Source organism: Ambystoma mexicanum, chromosome 11, assembly GCF_040938575.1.
Source record: "Ambystoma mexicanum isolate Mex_15411 chromosome 11, UKY_AmexF1_1, whole genome shotgun sequence".
Lineage (NCBI taxonomy): Eukaryota > Metazoa > Chordata > Amphibia > Caudata > Ambystomatidae > Ambystoma > Ambystoma mexicanum.
The window spans coordinates 988,754,921-988,773,774 of NC_090934.1; the positions used below are offsets into that span (position 1 = coordinate 988,754,921).

Genomic DNA, 18,854 nt, shown 5'->3' on the forward strand with positions numbered 1-18,854 from the left:
CACACCGCTCCAACGGTAGACACCGCTCACAGGAAACAATGAAAGCTGGGGAACCGCCCAGCGCGGCAGAGAGTACAGCAGTAGTAGGAAGGGCGGAGAGAGATGCAAACAGGTTACGGCTACTGACGCTGCACAAACGGAGAGGAAAGCAGTCCAGAACGGAAGAAGGAAAGGAGACGTTCGAATGGGAAGCAGCCCACTAACAAACGACCAACAAGGTAGGCAGAAACTGGAAAGGGAACACAAGGGGGAGCGTAAGCAAACTTACTCGTGGAAACAAAGTAAGGAAGTTGCAACGCACAGGTGCTTCTCATCTGCTGGTCTTTAAGGCGGCTAATACTGGAAGACTAGAACGCGCTGTGCGTTGCATGGAATAATTCAGTCCTTCTTCCATATCGACCATCTCCTCCATACTTTCCATGGGCGATATGTGACAGTATGACCCCTTCTCAGTAGACTTCCTCCTGGTTTTCCCAGGTGCAGTCGATGGAACTTCTGAATGAGACGAGGTGCTGATATATGTCTAATAGGTTCCGAAGAACTCTCAGACATTGGGTACCCCTTCCATAGTACCAGATACTGCAAGGTGCCATTCTTGTACCTGGAATCAAGGAGTCTGGAGACTTCGTATTCCTTGGTGTTTTCTTTCTGCTGGAATCCGATTGTTCTTTTTATTTTTATTTTGTGTAAGTTCTCTGTGTATTCTTTCAGTAATGAGGTGTGAAATACCAGATGGATTCTTTGTAGTTTGGCTGGCAGAGCCAAGCGAAAGGCTACTGGATTGATTTTAGCCGTGATCCGGAAGGGTCCAATATAGCGGGGAGAGAACTTGCCTCGGTGTATCCACCTAGGTAGATATTTTGTTGACAACCATACTTTGGTACCAATTTCCCATTCCGGGTTGGGTTGTCTCTTGAGATCCGCCCACCTTTTGCTCTTATGAAGTGCCATCTCGAGGTTGGCTCTTGTCTTCCTGTGAATATCTTGCAGAGTATTCATGAGCAGATCAACGGAGGGTACATTAGAAAAATTCTGACCAAACAGAGGTATGTGTCGGGGATGGAATCCATAGGTGCATGAGAAGGGACTCATGCCTGTAGAGGAATGTTTGGTATTGTTGTATGAAAATTCTGCCATGGGCAGCAGCCGATACCAATCACTCTGTTCTTGATTACAAAAACACCTGATGTACTGTTCTAAAGTGGCATTGAGACGTTCGGTTTGTCAATTTTTTTCTGGATGAAACCCAGATGAAAGGGATCTTTTTATTCCTAGAGATTTGCATAGAACAGTCCAGAATTTTGATGTGAATTGTGAGCCACGATCTGATACTATGGTCTGGGGTAGCCCGTGTAATCTGACCACGTCTCTCAAAAACACCTCTGCAGTAATGCCTGCTGTGGGTAACTCTTTTCAGGGTTAGAAATGAGCCAATTTGCTGAATGAATCGACCGTGACCATGATGGCTGAGTACCCGTTGGAAACGGGTAAGTCTACGATGAAATCAGTGGAGATGTGTTGCCACGGACCTTCTGGAGGAGTTTCCTGCTGTAGAAGACCCAGGGGTTTGCAATATGCGTACTTATTCTGTGCACATACAGGACATGAGACAACGTAGTTCCTGACATCTTTTGCCATCGTGGGCCACCAGAATTGTCTAGAAACCAATTCTAAAGGGGCATTTTGTCCCTTGTGTCATGCTAATGGTACATCATGACACCAGGCCATTGCTTGTTCTTGTAAGTCGGTCGTAGGCAGAAACAATGAACCTTCTTTGAATAACAGTTCTCCCCTTTGAGTCATACCCTTGTTTAGAGGGTCCTTTGCCTTGCTCTGGGTGGATTGTACTTGTTGCAAAAAAGTGTTAAGGGTATTAACAAACCGCTTCCCTGCTAAAAGGATCTCCTGACCCTGATAACCTCCAAAGTCTCCTTGACTGCGTGAGAGATCACCAGCAAGGGGGTTGTCCTTTCCAGGTAAGTATGTCAGCACAAAGTTGAACTGAGAGAAAAAATAGGCCCATCTGGCATGTGTGGAATTCCGACATTCCATCTTCTGGAGTACCTTCAGATTTTGGTGGTCAGTGCGAACCTGGAAAGGATGAATGGTTCCTTGTGATAGATGTCTCCATTCTTCGCATGCTTGCCTAATAGCCAGGAGTTCTCTTTCCAAGACAGAGTAATTTCGTTCACTTGGGCTAAGCGTATGAGAGTAGTAGGCAATGGGTTGTTCCAATCCATCCTCCTTCCTTTGTAGTAATGCTGCCCCAATTGCACCGCCCGAAGCATCGGTTTCCACAATGAAAGGTAAGGACTGGTCTGGTTGTCTCAATATGGGAGCAGTCACAAAAGCTGTCTTAAGTCTTTGGAAAGCTTGTTCTGTCGTTTGGTCCCAAATAAATGTAACACCCTTCTTTAAGAGATTAGTAATGGGCAAGATGATTTCTGAAAAGTTGGGTATAAATTTATGGTAAAAGTTGGCCAAACCTAAAAATCTCTGTATGTCCTTTACTGATGTGGGTACTGGCCATTGAGTTATGGCTTGTGTCTTGGATGGGTCCATTTGCACACTGTCTGCTGAGAGTATAAATCCTAAGTAAGGTACGGTTGTAGCTTCAAAGACACACTTCTCGGGTTTTGCCAACAGACTGTTCATCCTCAACCTGTGTAGTATCTCCTGAACATGTTGGCAGTGTTCTTCCAGAGTGTTGGAAAAAATGAGTATATCATCCAAATATACTACAACCGAAGAACAATGGACATCTGCAAATATTTTGTCCATAAACCTTTGGAACTGGGAGGGTGCGTTCACTAAACCAAAGGGCATGACTCTGTACTCATAATGTCCAAGAGGTGATCTAAAAGCCATCTTCCACTTGTCTCCTTAACGGATTCTCAGAAGATGATACACTCCCCTAAGATCTAATTTGGTGAAAATTCGAGCTCCTTGGGCAGCCTCTATAATGTCTTTCATCAATGGCATGGGATACCAGTCTTTTATGGTTAGACTGTTAAGTCCTCTGTAATCGATACATGGTCTTAATTCTGTCATCCCTTTCTTTGAAATAAAAAAAGGGATGCCCCTGCCGATGAGGTGGATTCCCAGATTAGTCCATTCTTTAGATTTGTGGCTAAGTATTCCTTGAGGGCCTCCTTTTCAGGTAGTGACAAGGGGAACATTCTTCCAAACGGTACTTCTGCGTCTGGAACCAGTTCGATCTTGCAATCCTCCTTTCGGTGAGGTGGAAGATTCGATGGTTGAGTGTCTAAAAACACATCAGTATATTCTTGGTATTGGTCAGGTATCAATCTGATGCTGTTTATGGATCTGTGTACCATTGTTTGTACTTTCGGCTTAGCAGGTTCTGGAATCAAACAATGTTGACAGCAGTAATGGGATTGAAATTCAACCGAGTTCCGACACCAGTCTATGCTTGGGTTGTGTCTTCGAAGCCATGGTATGCCCAAGATAATAGGAAAATGTGCTGCTCTTATCAAATCAAAGGATAGATATTCATCATGATTGGACATCTGGACCTTTAATTCCTGTGTCTCTTGACTGATGGGTCCGGATGTTAACGGGGTACCATCAACCCCTTCAACTGGGATAGGTTGTATCTTGGAGCGCCTTGGTATCTGATGCTCCAGGGCCCACTTATCGTCCACAAAGTTACCAGCTGCCCCACAATCCAACATGGCTAGACATTCAACAGGACTTCCAATGTTCCAGTCAATAAGAATCTTGATCACCATTAGACTGTTGCTGTCATTGCAGCGGGTTGAGCCAATGCACAGGGATTAATTGTACTTACCCCTTCCTTTTCCCTGTTCAAGGTCGGGGTCTTTCGTTTCCCTGTCTTCTGGGAGGTACCTCGGGACAGTCCCGTAGAAAATGAGTATTGGAGCCACAGTACATGCACAGCCCGAGATCTTTGCATCTCTTTCGTTCGCATGCAGTAAGCGGTCCTCTTGCTGTCCCTATCTGCATAGGTTCTTCCGTCTGTGTCTTTTCAGGTGTTTGGGGTAGGCTAGGTAGGGCAGAAAAAGAACGGGGTCTCTTTTTCTCTGCTCTTCTTTCGGTCATACGGTAGTCTATCTGCAAAACCAAGGCCACTAGTTCCTGGAAAGACGCAGGCCTGGCCACTCTTGCCAATTCGTCTTTTAAATCTTCATGCAGACCGCGACAGAATATGGCCTGTTGAGCCATCTCCGGCCATCCGGCTTCGGTTGCTACTTTCTGAAAGTTAGTGACATAAGTTTGTAGGTCCAAGGTACCTTGACGAATGTCTAGTAGATTTTCTAAAGTTGAATAGAAGACTTCGGGTCTTTCGAATCTTGTTTTCAAATGTGTTACAAAGGTGCCATAGTTGTTTAAGGCTGGATCTGAAGCGGTTACCAAGGGAGTTGCCCAGGATAGGGCGGTACCTACCATATTGGAAATCAGAAATCCCACCTTAGCCCTGTCCAGCTCATATGTTTTAGGGAGAATGGTAAAATGTATTTTACAAGCATCAAGGAATTCCTTCACCTTTTTTGGGTTGCCATCAAATTTTCCACAGGGTAGGGAAATGGGAGGTAAGTCTCCCTTGGTGTCTTCTCTATGTTGAAATTGCTGTCTCAAAGCGGCTTTATCCGCTCTGAGGTTTTGCATTTCCACAGTTAGAGCCTGTATGGCATTGGCCATTTCCTGATATTGCTCGAGGCTAGCCATCTTCTTCGGGCGTTGCAATCTCTCAGGTTTGACAGGTTGATCAAGTACAGTGTCTACACAACTAACCCCACTAGCCCACTCCTCACCCGATGAGTCTGTTGGAGACGCAGTAGATTCGTCTGTAGAACTTTCCTTCTTCTTTTCTCTCCAGGTGGTTTTGATCTTGTTCTTGGATTTGAAGATAGAAGGACGGGCTCGCCTAGAGTCCACTTTGCAAAAGAGGCTATGTGGCCGGCAGCAGAGACTCCAGGGAGCCTACCCCAAACCAGGGAAAAACCGGATGAAAAAACCCTGGTAGATCTTGATATGGATGGTAGTTGATGTAGTCCGTAGAGAAATCCAGTAAGAGTGAAGGCAAGAGTAGTCTTGCCTACAAGTACCAGAATGCACTGGTTGTTGTCGTAGTTGGCGATTGCCTGTTGTCCGGGTAGAGGTTCAGTTGGCGTGCGGATAACACGCGGATATAGTGGTACACAAGGGAAGAACTGTGTGTCGGGAACACACCGCTCCAACGGTAGACACCGCTCACAGGAAACAATGAAAGCTGGGGAACCGCCCAGCGCGGCAGAGAGTACAGCAGTAGCAGGAAGGGCAGAGAGAGATGCAAACAGGTTACGGCGACAGACGCCGCACAAGCGGAGAGGAAAGCAGTCCAGAACGGAAGGAGGAAAGGAGCCGTTCGAATGGGAAGCAGCGCACTAACAAACGACCAACAAAGTAGACAGAAACCGGGAAGGGAACACAAGAGGGAGCGTAAGCAAACTTACTTGCGGAAACAAAGTAAGGAAGTTTCAACGCACAGGTGCTTCTCATCTGCTGGTCTTTAAGGCGGCTAATACTGGAAGACTAGAATGCGCTGTGCGTTGCATGGAATAATTCAGTCCTTCTTCCATATCGACCATCACCTCCATACTTTCCATAGGCGATATGTGACACTTTCATACACAATTCATTAATGTGATGCAAATCGTAACATGTTACTCGTCCCTTGAATGTACTATCATGCATCAAAAGGAAACATGCTTATAGACATGGTCCGCGAAGGATGCAATTTGATCCCAATTGACACTAATGAGAATTGCTATATATCGATAACATAACAAATTAAACTAAAGTCAATGGTAAGGTCAATGAGATGAATGAACATTACACTACTGGGTGCGTTCATTCGAAATAGATAGAATTTTAAAGATCAAGGAGATATTATTAGGTGACCTGCCCTTACCTTGACCAACAAACAGTTAGATTCAGCAAGCAGGGTAGTTAGTAGCAGGAGAACAGGGAGATGTTCACAGGTAGCACGATGACGAGCTGACTCGCAGTGGTCACAGAGGTTCTCAGGTAGCACATTCACGAGTTGACTTGCAGTGCGCAAAGATGTTCTCATGATAAATATCAAGTGGTTTATAAAGAATTAGAAAAGTGGGTGTGTATGTGAATGAATGACGTGTATATGGCGTGTTCTTATATGGACAGTGGAGGTGTGGCCTGCGTCAAGGGGAGCCTGCATGGAAACATAGGGTCTGGCTTGGCCATGTGTACAATGGCCCCACCGCGTAACATACCTTTGAAGGGTACATGGTGTTTGGCACCTTGGCCATTTCCACCCCTGCCAGCCCCCTTTGGCAGCACACATCCACTGGAGCGAACTGTCTTTGATAATGGAGGGGGGATGGATGGGCATGAGGCGTGCAGACAAGGCCCGGAACAATGCTGTAGGGAGAGACACACTTAGGTGGAGTGCAGGGGCGCAGCCTACTTCAGGGGAGCCTGCGTGGAGACACGGGGTCTGAGGAGGGCATGTGAACAATGCCACCTGCGCGTAAAAATAACTTTGAAATGTACAAGGTGTTTGGCACCTTGGCCATTCCTGCCCCTGTCAGCCCCCATTGGGAGGGCACGGTCACAGATGCTAACAGTCATTGATTCTGGTGGGGTGGATGGAGGGGCATGAGGCATGCAGGAAAGGGCCGGAACACTGCTGAATGGAGACACACTTATGTGGATTGCAGGGGCGTGGCCTGCTTCAGGGGAGCCTGCATGGAGACACAGGGTCTGGCTAGGTCATGTGTACAATGGCCCCTGTGTGTAAGATACCTTTGATGGGTATATGGTGTTTGGCACCTTGGCTGTTCCCACCCCTGCCAGCCCCCTTTGGCAGCGCACATCCATTGGAGCGAACTGTCTTTGATAATGGAGGGGGGATGGATGGGCATGAGGTGTGCAGACAAGGCCCGGAACAGCGCTGAAGGGAGAGACACATTTATGTGGATTGCAGGGGCGTGGCCTGCAAAAGGGGAGCCTGCATGGAGACACGGTGTCTGGCTAGGCCATGTGTACAATGCCCCCTGCGCATAAGATATCTTTGAAATGTACATGGTGTTTGGCACCTTGGCCGTTCCCACCCCTGCCAGCCACCTTGGGAAGGCATGGCCACAGGTGCTAACAGTCATTGATAGGGTAGGGGGGTGGCCAAGAGGCATGCAGGAAAGGGCCAGAACACTGCTGAATGGAGACACACTTGATTCACTGAAAAATTGAAACAACCGTTCATAAAAGTTCTGTTGTATTTTATTTTGTTGCTGACTTTGATGGCACAAATGTACTACACATTATAAACTTCAGGTTGCAGCTAAGTATGGGAAAATCCCCTGTACTGACCGCTGTCACTGGGGAATGTGTCTCTAATGGCACCAACGACACAGGTGGGTATTACTCGTCAAACACGGTGTCCAAGCCTCCAATGAAGCTACAATGTAAACGAACAATAGGCCACCAGCCTGTACCACCTGTGTAAGAGAAAGATACAAACTGTTTTTAAATGAACAAGATAAGTGTATTAAACCTTAGTTGAAAATGCAATCATGTATCCAATGGCATTGTTACCAGTACAAATGTTACTTAGACACTTTACAATATTGAACGACTATGCATTCCTTTACATTTGGGACACAAAGAAATATTGCTTCATGGTTGTACATGAAATAAACATAAGACCACTATGATTTCCCCAAATTGCGAGTGATGTGTAGAATTGCAAGACTACATTCGTTTGGCAGTGATAGATCAAAGTTACAACAATATAGGAGACAACCATGAAATGGTAGTGGCCCAAGTGACATCACAACTAGAGTACACTTACTCGTTACTTGGATTGCGAGGGCAAAGTGTTGCTCGAAGTTCGTTCATAAACACCATCATAATCCTCAACACCGTGAGAGGCAGGCTGCCCTGAAGTCTCGGGCAATAATATTTTTGAGCACACTATTCCTTTAATTCATGATGTTATAGCCACTAAAGCCACTAAAGCAAGATGTCACACTTCTGAATGACACCAGTCTATAGCCTCAGTGAGAGGTAAAGAAAACGGCCTTTGTAGCATGCGTCTGCTGCCAGAATGTTGGGTAGCGGAGGTAATTATGTGTGTTTTAATAAAGCACTTTATATACACGTACCAAAGTGTTGCTATTACATAGTGCTATAAGTACTAGTGGCTGCACTTGACCATCTCAGTGTATGGGCCGCAAGTGCAAAGCTGTGACCTGCACTTTATACAGGTTTACTCATTGGATCATCTAAACCAGTGGTCTTCAAAATGAGGGGCTGGCCCCCCTAGTGGGGCTTGAAGGATGTCCAGGGGGCCCCGGACTCTTTATAAAGATTGTCTACTGCTTATACGTTCTATTAAAAACACTCACCTTAATCCTTTTTTAAAGAGCCTGGTTCTAACCGGGACATCCTTTGGGCAGCCCAGGTGGGCCAACACCTGGGAGGGAGGCGGGGCAGTAGCAAGGGAGAATAAATATTTTTACTCAAGGGGGGGCACAGTATGAAAAATTTGGAATACTACTGCTCTAAACAGACATGCGAGCAATCATTTGAAATCAATTGTGATTGTGGCGGCGTACTGTTTTGTGCCTTCTTTTACAATGGCTGTTTAATACAGTCCAGACCTAGGACAGATACAATTCTAAATAAATAATATTAAGTCATGTCATACACCAAACGCATTGGTAAATTGTGATGGTTGTTCCATTTTACAATAATTAACTAGTTCATTTTTCAGAAAAGAAAATAGATGGGGCTACAGGCACGTTTGCAAATCTGCGACTGCACACAATTCACTGTGGGCGCCTCTTCTCTGTGGTGAAGTGGACATGCAGTCACTGCCTCTCGTCACACAGTCATGCGCTGCTGAGCTGTGCGACTGACGCGGCGGATTTGCAGCTTCCCCTGGAATAAGGTACAAGTCGCTTTTTCTCTCACATGACAACGAGATTAGTTACAACTTTCTGATGAGCGATGCAAGCTGCGGCAGCTCGTTCGAAACCTGAAAGCACATTCTGAAGTACTCCCTGGCCGGGTTACTCCTGAGGTCACCAGGGGACCGCTTGTCATCAGGTCTAGAGACGTCTCCCTGGGAGACCCGCCTGTGCTGCTGAGCTGTGCCACTGACGCTGCATATCCATGAAGGAGTCCGTGCACCATGTGTCAAAGACAAAACTAACAGATGTCATGACCTTGTAACGTGCGCTGCCAAATCTCTGGGTCCATGTTTACATTTGCAGACAAAAAAATGGCGTCAATTTGGTTACCTTCACTTTTCCCACAACGCCAAATTAGAATTGTTGGCGGATTCACCACTGGCGTAATTACTGCGTGGAAAATCTGACGATTTTCAGAGGAAACGTGGCGGATTCGACTCCAGCTTGTTGCTAGAAGTAAATTCCCCACTTTACCTTCAAAAATCTCCTGATTTTCTGCGTGGTAATTCCACATTTGGTAGATCTGCCAAAAATCCTCATGGAATCCTATGTACTCAGAAAATAGAGAATTACCACCATTTCCACGAGGCCAAGTGGTGGCAAAAGTAATTGAGTTTGGTGGTATTTTGGCAGATTTACCGCTACAATAATGCCAAACTCAAAATGAGGCCGTAAGTTTTGATACGACGAATTAATCATATGATGACTTCTGTGTTCACTATAGTTTGTGCATCTGTTAACCTTTCACCTTTCTTTGGGGAACATTCTGATTGCGTGCAATAACAAAAGATGAAATACATATGGACATATTTAAGTGCCACAATGGTTCAGTTTACAACTAATTTTGATGAGATTAATACCGAGGGCCTCATTTTCCAAGTCCCCGGACTGCAAAAAGATATGCAAAAGATAGGGGTTATACATGTTAGACCTGTCTTAACACCACCTTTTGTGCTGCAGGGCATTTTCATTGGTTTTGGAGTCAGAGAGGGGGCACAGAATGGGGCTGCCATTTTCTCCTGCGCATACCCGCTTCCACCTGGTTTTGCGCCAGCATGACATTTTCGGTAACGACTCCTCACTGATGACACCTAATGAGGCTGAAAAATGTTGTAGGCACGGCTAGTAGCCCCCTGTGATTTTAGTTAATTTTCCTTTCTTTTCATTTTACTTATTCATTTTATTTTGCGGCGTTCCATTTAGGCACCCGGCTGCTCCTATGTCGCAGCGTTTGACTGAGTGCCTCCTTATTGAGCTTATGTTCTTTTATGGATATTTCAATATTTATTTTACCTTTATTGATTTCCGTGGAACCTGCCTGGGCTGAGGGTGCCTGGCCTCATTAGTGCTCTTGGGCAGAGACCCAGGCAACGCTGTCTCTTTAATTATTTCTTCCCTGCACACACAGACCACTCTGTCTGTTGTCTCTGCCTTCTAGTAGACCTCTGGGATTGGCTGTTGTAATATCATGTGCCTATGTAAGGAAATCTTCACAAGGAAGCGCCGAAGTTGCACCTAAGTTAAGCCCGTCTATGCTTGTCCGTGCGCAGTACGGGCCGTGAGTTGATGATTTTTCCTGGAAAGCTACTTTAGCAATTGACATTTCTTTGACATGTGATGTGCTATTACAGCTCACTCCGTCAGCACCTGTTTTTCCTCACGTTATGGTGTGTAGTGAGCCTATTAGTCCATCGGTTTCCAAACCTATGTATAATGTTTCAAATGTTTTCTCATGAATGCACGCTTGCTGGGTGCTCATGCTATATATCCCCTGTCATGAATCTCTTTCTCAGTATGCGCTTGATATTGTTTGCTTAACTGAAACATGGCGTAGAGAGACATCGGCCCTTAGTTAAAACAATTCCTCCCTCCTCATTACAATATTATTTGCTTAATCATATTTCTTCACACTCTGGTGGTGAGGTGGCACACATTTTTATCTCCAAATGTACCTTGTTGGCACTTCCGTTAATACATTCTATACAAATGTAAGCACTATTCATTTGATTCGTGGTCTCTGTCTCATATGTGATACACATTTGAATAGTATATTGTCCTCCCGGTGCTGACTCAGTTTTCTGCTGCCCATTTCTAGAGCATATTGAGGAACTCCAAACCAAATTTAACAATTTGGTTATAGTTGGCGACTTTAATTTAAGATCCAAGTCTCCTCCACCCAATTTCTTGGTGCATTGCATGATCTGGATCTTGAGCAATTGGTTGGTGGGCCCACTCATTGCTTGGGTAATACTTTGTTGCTTGGGAAATACATTAGATTTGATCTTTACCTCTCAATCATTGGTAAATGTTTTCCAATTACCTGGTCGGATCATAGAGCTATTCCATTTTCGATTGAATCTCAGATGTCTCCTATTGTGTCTGTGCCACTTTCTCTATTTAAAAATAACTGCATCTTGTGGAAAAGACCAAGATTGTATCCTCCATCATAGACTGTTGTGGTCCAATTAATTCTAGAAATCTTTCTTCACTGGCTCAAGTTTTCACAGCACCGTCGTCCATCAGAGCCCTGGTTTAATACCAATTTGAAAGATCTAGATCTTAAACCCAGGCAGGTTGAACCAAAATGGTTTTCACTGTACTGGCCTAATGCTAAATTAGAGTTAAAGAAGATTTCCAAGCATATTTGTGATGCTATTTGTGAAGCTAAGCGCCTTTATTACACAGGACAGGTAGAAAATTCCCCCAATAAACCTAAGGAATTATTCTCTTTAGTGCTCTCATTGTCTTCTAATTCCACTTCCTCAACTAGTGTTGCTCCATCTCAAGCTCTTTGTTACTCACTATCAAAGTTTTTCATTACATAAATTGCAGACATTCATCAAAAGAGCTCGAGTTCCTCCTAGAAATCTTGTCAGGTATTGATCGAGAAAACAATGTTCACTTCTTCACATTGGTGGTCCCAATTTCCCATCGTTTCTTCAGAGGTCATTTTAACTCTTACATCCAAATGGAAATCTGCCTCGCTGTTAGACCCAATTCCACTCAAGGTGCTTAAGGAGATTATGACAGAGTTGGCTCCCTGGGTGACCCATGCAGTGAACCCCTTATGCCTCATGGGCCCCACACTCCCAGCTAATTTTCGTCCAATCTGTCTTGTGTCGTTTCTCATGAAGCTCATGGAATCTCTTATAACTCCACTCCTGAGCTTTTTTCTTGAGATTTCTCTTTTCTTTGACTCTTTTCAGTCTGGGTTTAGGCCTGGCCGAGGTACAGAAAGTGTCCTTGTGTCAGCTGTGGATGGCCTTGCATGGATGGCGGACCAAGGTGGAGTTGGCAGTCAGATTTTGTTAGATCCGTCAGTTGCTTAGACACTGTTGATTACTCCACCTTATTGGATCTGTGGCAGGTCTCTTGGGCCGGTTGTCACCTGGTTTTCATCTTTTCTGTCTGAACAAACTCAAATTCTTTTTCTTTTTGTTTTCTGCTCCAGCGCTGACGTTCTCAGTGGTGTTCCTCGGGGGTCTGCCCTGTCTCCAATTCTATTTAATATCTATATTGAGCCTCTTGTTGGCCTCATCCACTCCCACCACTTCCATTGCTACTCCTATGCCGATGATACCCAGATTCTTGTCCAACTCAGTCTGGTGTATTCTAACTAATCGTCTCAGCTTAGGGGTTGCTTTGAGGCCGTTGGGTGCTGGATGGGTGACAATTGGCTGAACTGAATGTGGACAAGATGGAAATCCTGGTGGTTGTGTCTCCTTCTGCTACCTCTATTTGGTCCCCTTCTTTCTAGCCTTCTGCACTCGGTACTTTTCCTGTCCCTGTTTCTGTGGTTAGGGATCTTGGGGTAAAGATTGCTTCTTCTCTTACAATGAAAGCTCAGATCAGCACTGTTTGCCAATCCGGATATTTTCATCTAAAAATTCAGAGGAAAATCCTACCTTTTGTTTCTGAAGCGTTGCATGCTCCGGTCATGGTGGCATTGGTACTGAGCAGAATCGATTATTGTTATTCATTATACCTTGCACAGCCCAAATATTCGTTACATCAATTACAGATGCAAATCTTGGCAGCTAGGGTTGCCACTGGCTCTCCTTTTGGGTCACACATTTCTCCAGTTCTCCGTAAACTTCACTGGCTCCCCGTTGAAAAACGGGTTGCCTTCAAATCACTCTGCACTGTTCATCGAGCTTTTTGTGGGCAACGAGCAGAGTATTTGCAATCGAAATTCCAACCCTACCTCCTGCCTAGGTTCCTTCTACCTCCCTAGGTTCCCTACCTCCTGCCTCGCTCCCAAAACGAATGTCTTGTTCAGGTTCCACATTTTAGACTTACGACAACTGGTGGTCGAGCTTTCTCTATTGCAGCTGCGAAATTATGAAATTCTGTAGCTCATTTGCTAAGATCTATAGCTAATCACTTAGGGCCTGTTTCATAGAAGCCTTTAATAATGGCGCAGCCCCATTGAAAAATGCTCTGCAAATCAGGCCCTATAGTTCAGACCTGCTCTAAAAACATTCCTGTCTTAGCTCTGTTTTTCCGTTCTACTCTTTTGGTTGCTCCTGCTTAGTCCCAGCACCATGAAGTCTTTGGTGAAAGTGTGCTTTATAAGTTCGATTGGCATAACATGACATAAGATAATTGGTTTCCTAAGGAATCCATCTGTCTTAAGCACTTGCTAAATGTAGGAGGATTCCATAAGATTCCATTGCAAATGTTATCTGCTAATGTCTAGAGGGCATGCAGCATTTACACTATTTGCATTACTAGGTGTAAATGCACCTTTGCCTGCTTTAACACTTTTTTCTTGTATCTCATAATGGAAATAATGAAAATTACAAGGAGAGGATTGTTTCACAAAATTTTGGAAACATATATGGACCCCCACGTGCAATTTACCCTTTTAAAATTAGGCTGCTTCAGTGCTTCAAAACAACGAGGTATCGTCACTAGACAGTGCTGGTTATAAAGAGCAATGCACCAATAGCATGGTATAGGTCTAGAGTTGGTTCCTCCAAACGTGGGTTATAAAAACTGGTCATTCATACCCAATGAAGAGCATCATTTGTAATTGGGAGAGCTGATTGGACAGTTACATTTGAGAGTGTGGAACCAATGTGCAGAGGGCCGTAGCCCGGCGATACTCTGATGCTGGCAGGTCATCGTATCTCCCAATCTGGTGTCATTGTTTAGCCCATTCCCTTTCCTTTTTAATGTAGGGCATTTAAGTGGAAAGAGCGTAGACAGGAAAACCCTGACTTAATGTGACAGGCAACTGGCCAGCTTATTATCAGGTCTGCTTATATAACCAAAAAAGCGGTTTCACTTATTTTCTAGAATTTCTAATGTTCTTCTTCACATGATGAATAACAATATGCAAATATTTGTCAGTCAGTGATTATACGCAGGTGGAATACCACACAGTTACCTTCGTTGAGGTTATTTCAATATTTAAAATAGTAAACCCAGTGAGATTTGTTAAGACTCACAGCAATTTGCATTCTGGCACTTGTAGGCTTTCATGTATGATGGAGAAAATGAAGCTCGTCATTCTCCTTTTGCATAACCTTTCCTGTAAGGAACTTTTTGTTAAATATTGCCATGTTGGTGTATCATGTAATTTGTACGCTTTGCAAGTCGTGTCTACAAAGAAGGTATTATTGTAGCTCATAAAAGGTCAAACATGCACAAATAATTTCACCCTACTATACAACAATAGCTGGAAACAATGTGGTCCAAGTACCTGAATTGAAGACTGGACCCAAATAATAACTTTAACATTTAACCAACATGGGTGCCACCTACCCAATGCATCTACACATGTCCTAATTGTCAGTCACCAAATATTTAAATATTGTCAGCTCCCATGAGTGATTTCATTTTCATACCACACTCTTCGAAAAAGCCTCATGTATGATTTAACTGGCTATAGTGCTGCTTAATATATAATGACAGTGACAATTGTCATATGTAATATGCATATACTGTATTTATGACATATGCCCAATATGTAAACAATTAATTTCTTGGCTCACTCGTGGCAACACCACTTGAAAATGTTGTCCTTTTTTTATCCCACTGAAGCATATACTCTATGCTATGTTATGTGTGCCTTCTTCTGTGTTTCCAATCAGTCTCCTGTATCCAGGCTTCAGCAGTTGTACTTCTTGCCAGGCTGTTTATCTGCGTCCTGCATCAATGATAGGTCTACCGGCTCCATATCTGTGTCCTCCATCCATTATAGGTGACATGTGACTTCTAAACTCATATATGTACTTTCCTTGTGATGTTTGATCAGAGTTCTTTGCCTATGCTGGGGTATGTGTACATGTGTCATTCAGCTACTGACATGCCAGTGGTGGAGCTAGGGGAGGGGCACAGGGGCGACCGCCCCTCCGAGCTTCACACCTGAGGTCACGGAGCGCCCCACTTTCCCCTGTCCTCCGCCCAATGCGAGCACCGCGATTGTGTGACTGGTGTGATTTTCTTAAATATTTGGCTCAGCATTGGCACAACGTTATTTAGGCCTGCGTTATAAGTGCAAGTATTATAAGTGTAAGTATTAGGCATTTGCCAGGCATTGCGGTTAGATGCCCAGGTACTCACACCAGTTTTCACCTGTTACCATTAATGGGCAGTTAATACCACCCCAGGTGTGCCTGACAAGTGCCTTTGCCTTCATTTCTATGTAGTCAATAAAATGAATACTGTTTAGTTGGGTAACAGTAATCAGCTGTAAGGCAGTGAGGTTTAATTCTTGTGTCTGGTAGCATATGCTGTATTATTGCTGAATTGGACGTATAAGCTTAAAGTTTGGCCTTTTTCCCGTTATTGAATAAATATTTGAAGTCCTCCCCAACAAAACAGGACTTTTGCCTTGGTTCAACCTTGAGACTTGTAGGCTACTGGTGTGATATAAATGTGTTAACAAGGTCTATCTTTCCGCCACTTTATTTATAAGCACCATGCATGTCCTTTGCTGAAGTCCTCTTAAAAACATGTACTAAAAAACCTACTGTTTTGGCTTGTGTATATCTAGTAGGCATTTGCAAGGTAGTGCTATTACATAGCCTTGTATTCACACCATTTTTGATTTTAAAAGCAGTGTTTTGAGAGTTACAGTTTACTGGTGTGATATAAATGTGTTAACGATGTCTGTTTTCAGCAACTTTATTAAGAAACATTATGGGGTTAATTCATAGAATTTAGCGCAGAAGTAGCACATGTGGCTGGCGCAGAAAGGGAGCATGCACCAGCCTGCACCAGCCGCGTGCACCAAAACCCATTTTCACGCACAGCGTATTCATGGATACTTACATCCATAAGCCGCCGTGGTGCAGAGTGGAGCAGCGACCCTGCAGCAGCGCCAGTTACGCCCCTAACCCCGCCCTGTGTGGCAAAAACATCGCACAAATCCCCTACATGGCGCAAAGGCCAGTGGACCAGCATACAGCCCCCAACCATGAAAAAGGGCTAAAAACGGCACTAAGCCCTCACGCGCCAGCGAAATTGCATGTAAAACTCCCCACGCACCCCTCGGAATACGCGTACCCAGCTCGCCCCTGCGAAATCGCATGTAAAACTCCACACGCACCCCTCGGAATACACGTACCCCGCTCGCCCCAGCGAAATCACGTGTAAAACTCCCCACGCACCCCTCAGAATACGTGTTCCCTGCTCGCGCCAGCCCAATCGCGTGTAATTCTCACTCCTGTACGCCCGGATTTATGCAGCAGTGTGGTGAGAAGCCACATGCACCCCCTGCAGCCAGACCATGCCACAGGGGTCCACCCTACACCCCTCCCCATGCCCCGCAGGTAGCCCACCCACTCTTACCATGCCCCGCAGGCAGCCCATCCACTCTTACCATGCCCCGCAGGCAGCCCATCTACCATGCCCCACAGGCAGGCCACATGGCACCATGCACTTGGGAGCCCTGACTCATGTCCCCCTCACCCACCCCCCATTGACAGGCACCTTCCAGCAGGCCTGACTCATGTCCCCCTCCACCCCCCCCATTGACAGGCACCTGCCAGCAGGCCCAGACTCATGTCCCCCCCACCAACCCCCATTGACAGGCACCTGCCAGCAGGCCCCGACTCATGTTCCCCCATCCCACATTGAAAGGCACCTACCAGCAGACCCTGACTCATGTCTCCCCCACCCCCCCAATTCAGAGGCACCTGCCAGCAGGCCCCGACTCATGTCCCTCCACCCACCCCCATTTCCAGGCACCTGCCAGCAGGCCCCGATTCATGTCTCCCCTACCCTCCCAATTGACAGGCACCTGCCAGCAAGCCCCGACTCATGTCTCCCCCACCCCCCAATTGACAGGCACCTGCCAGCAGGCCCCGCCTCATGTACCCCCCCGACCCCCGATTGACGGGCACCTGCCAGCAGGCCCCGCCTCATGTCCCCCCAAACACCACATCATAACTATACAGACCCATGGCCCTAATGCCAACCCAAATAACACCCCCCACACTCTCCAGTACACCCAACAATCCACTGCACCCATTCCCTACTAAATCACCCATTCCATAATAGTCTGAAAATAACCAGCATGCCCATCAACAAATGTCCTACAGAGCCACACAGTGGCAACACATGACTGAGCCAATGCCCATGGAGACATGCACAAATGAAATCATAGTAGGCCACACCAGGAATGAAGAATTATGAAATGTATTAAAAATAAAAACAAATGACAATATGAAAATCACACATACAAATAAAGAAATAATGAAAACAATACGAAAAAGAAAGTGAAATCCAAGGAAAGATAAAAATCAAAAACATGAAAAAATAAAAGTGGTCCATACCCAAAGTCCATAGAAATAAATCCCAAGATGAAAAGCTTTAAAAAACATTACTCCATGTGAAAATAAAAAAATAAGAAGTATATACAAGTCCGTAATAATGAAAACAAAAATCTGAAGGGTCCATTATCCCAATACAAAAGGAAACCTACCTAAAACCGTATCTAAAATATACAAAAAGTGGAGCAAAGTCTGTGAACTCCAAATAAAAATATAAACCAAATGAAACCTAAACCTAAATAATTATATACAAAGGCGGCAGGCCAGTCTGACGGCTCAATTTTTGATGTTCCGAGCCAGAGCATCATCGAACTCTGCAATGATGTTCCGGAGGCGGGCCTCTTCCCAGGCCTAGAGGTGTTGCAGGGATGCAGCAATGGCCTCCTACAACTCTCTGTGAGTTGCCTCGAGGCACTCAGCCTGCCTCAATGCCCTGTGCATGGAGTTCTCCGCCCTGACCATTGTGAGCCGTGCCCTCTCCGCCCGCCGCCGCTCTGCACCTATTTGCTGGGCCAACCGCTGCCACACGGAAGACACTCCCAATCCTGGGTCCTCCTGCCCGCCGGCTGATGCCTGCCCTGATGATGTAGATGGCCCCGAGGCCACATGCCTCCTATGCCGAGCCTGCCGCCGCCTTTCTGCTGCCTGCTGCCGCTACCACGACTGCCTCCGGGTAGATGGCAACACCCGGGCCGTCATGCAGGTGCTCTGCTTGAATGTGCCTGCACATCATCCGTTGCCAGGGGTCCAGTTGCTGGGGTGACCACCTGTGCTGGAGCTCCGACTGCCGACTGTGGCAGGGATGGGATCTCCACCAGCCTGGCTGCGTTGGTTGGGGCAGGTCTCCAGGGGGCTCTGGTGTAATCTGGGCTGGAAGACGGCACAGAGAACGACTGGTGTATAGTGTGCACAGAGGAGGAGAGGGCCGCAAGACAGAGCGGTACATGGAGGAAACCCCCGATCATGAGCCCTCTCAACTGGGCCACGTTGGCACACATCTCTTCGTGAAGACGTGCGTGGTCCCCCCAGGAAGCACGCACATCATCACAAATTACATGTGTGCGCAACGCGACACCAATGAGGACGGACTCGATCC

The 18,854-nt window shown here is 45.8% G+C and overlaps 1 long non-coding RNA gene across 1 annotated transcript in view; it reads right to left on the minus strand.

Annotated features, from left to right (window-relative positions):
• Positions 1-7,265: 7,265 nt before the first annotated feature.
• LOC138503997 (uncharacterized) overlaps positions 7,266-18,854 on the minus strand; it is an 82,622-nt gene continuing 71,033 nt past the window's right edge. Inside the window, exon 2 of the long non-coding RNA XR_011279747.1 lies at positions 7,266-7,499. This is a non-coding gene — a long non-coding RNA (uncharacterized lncRNA). The remainder of the gene's footprint in view (positions 7,500-18,854) is intronic.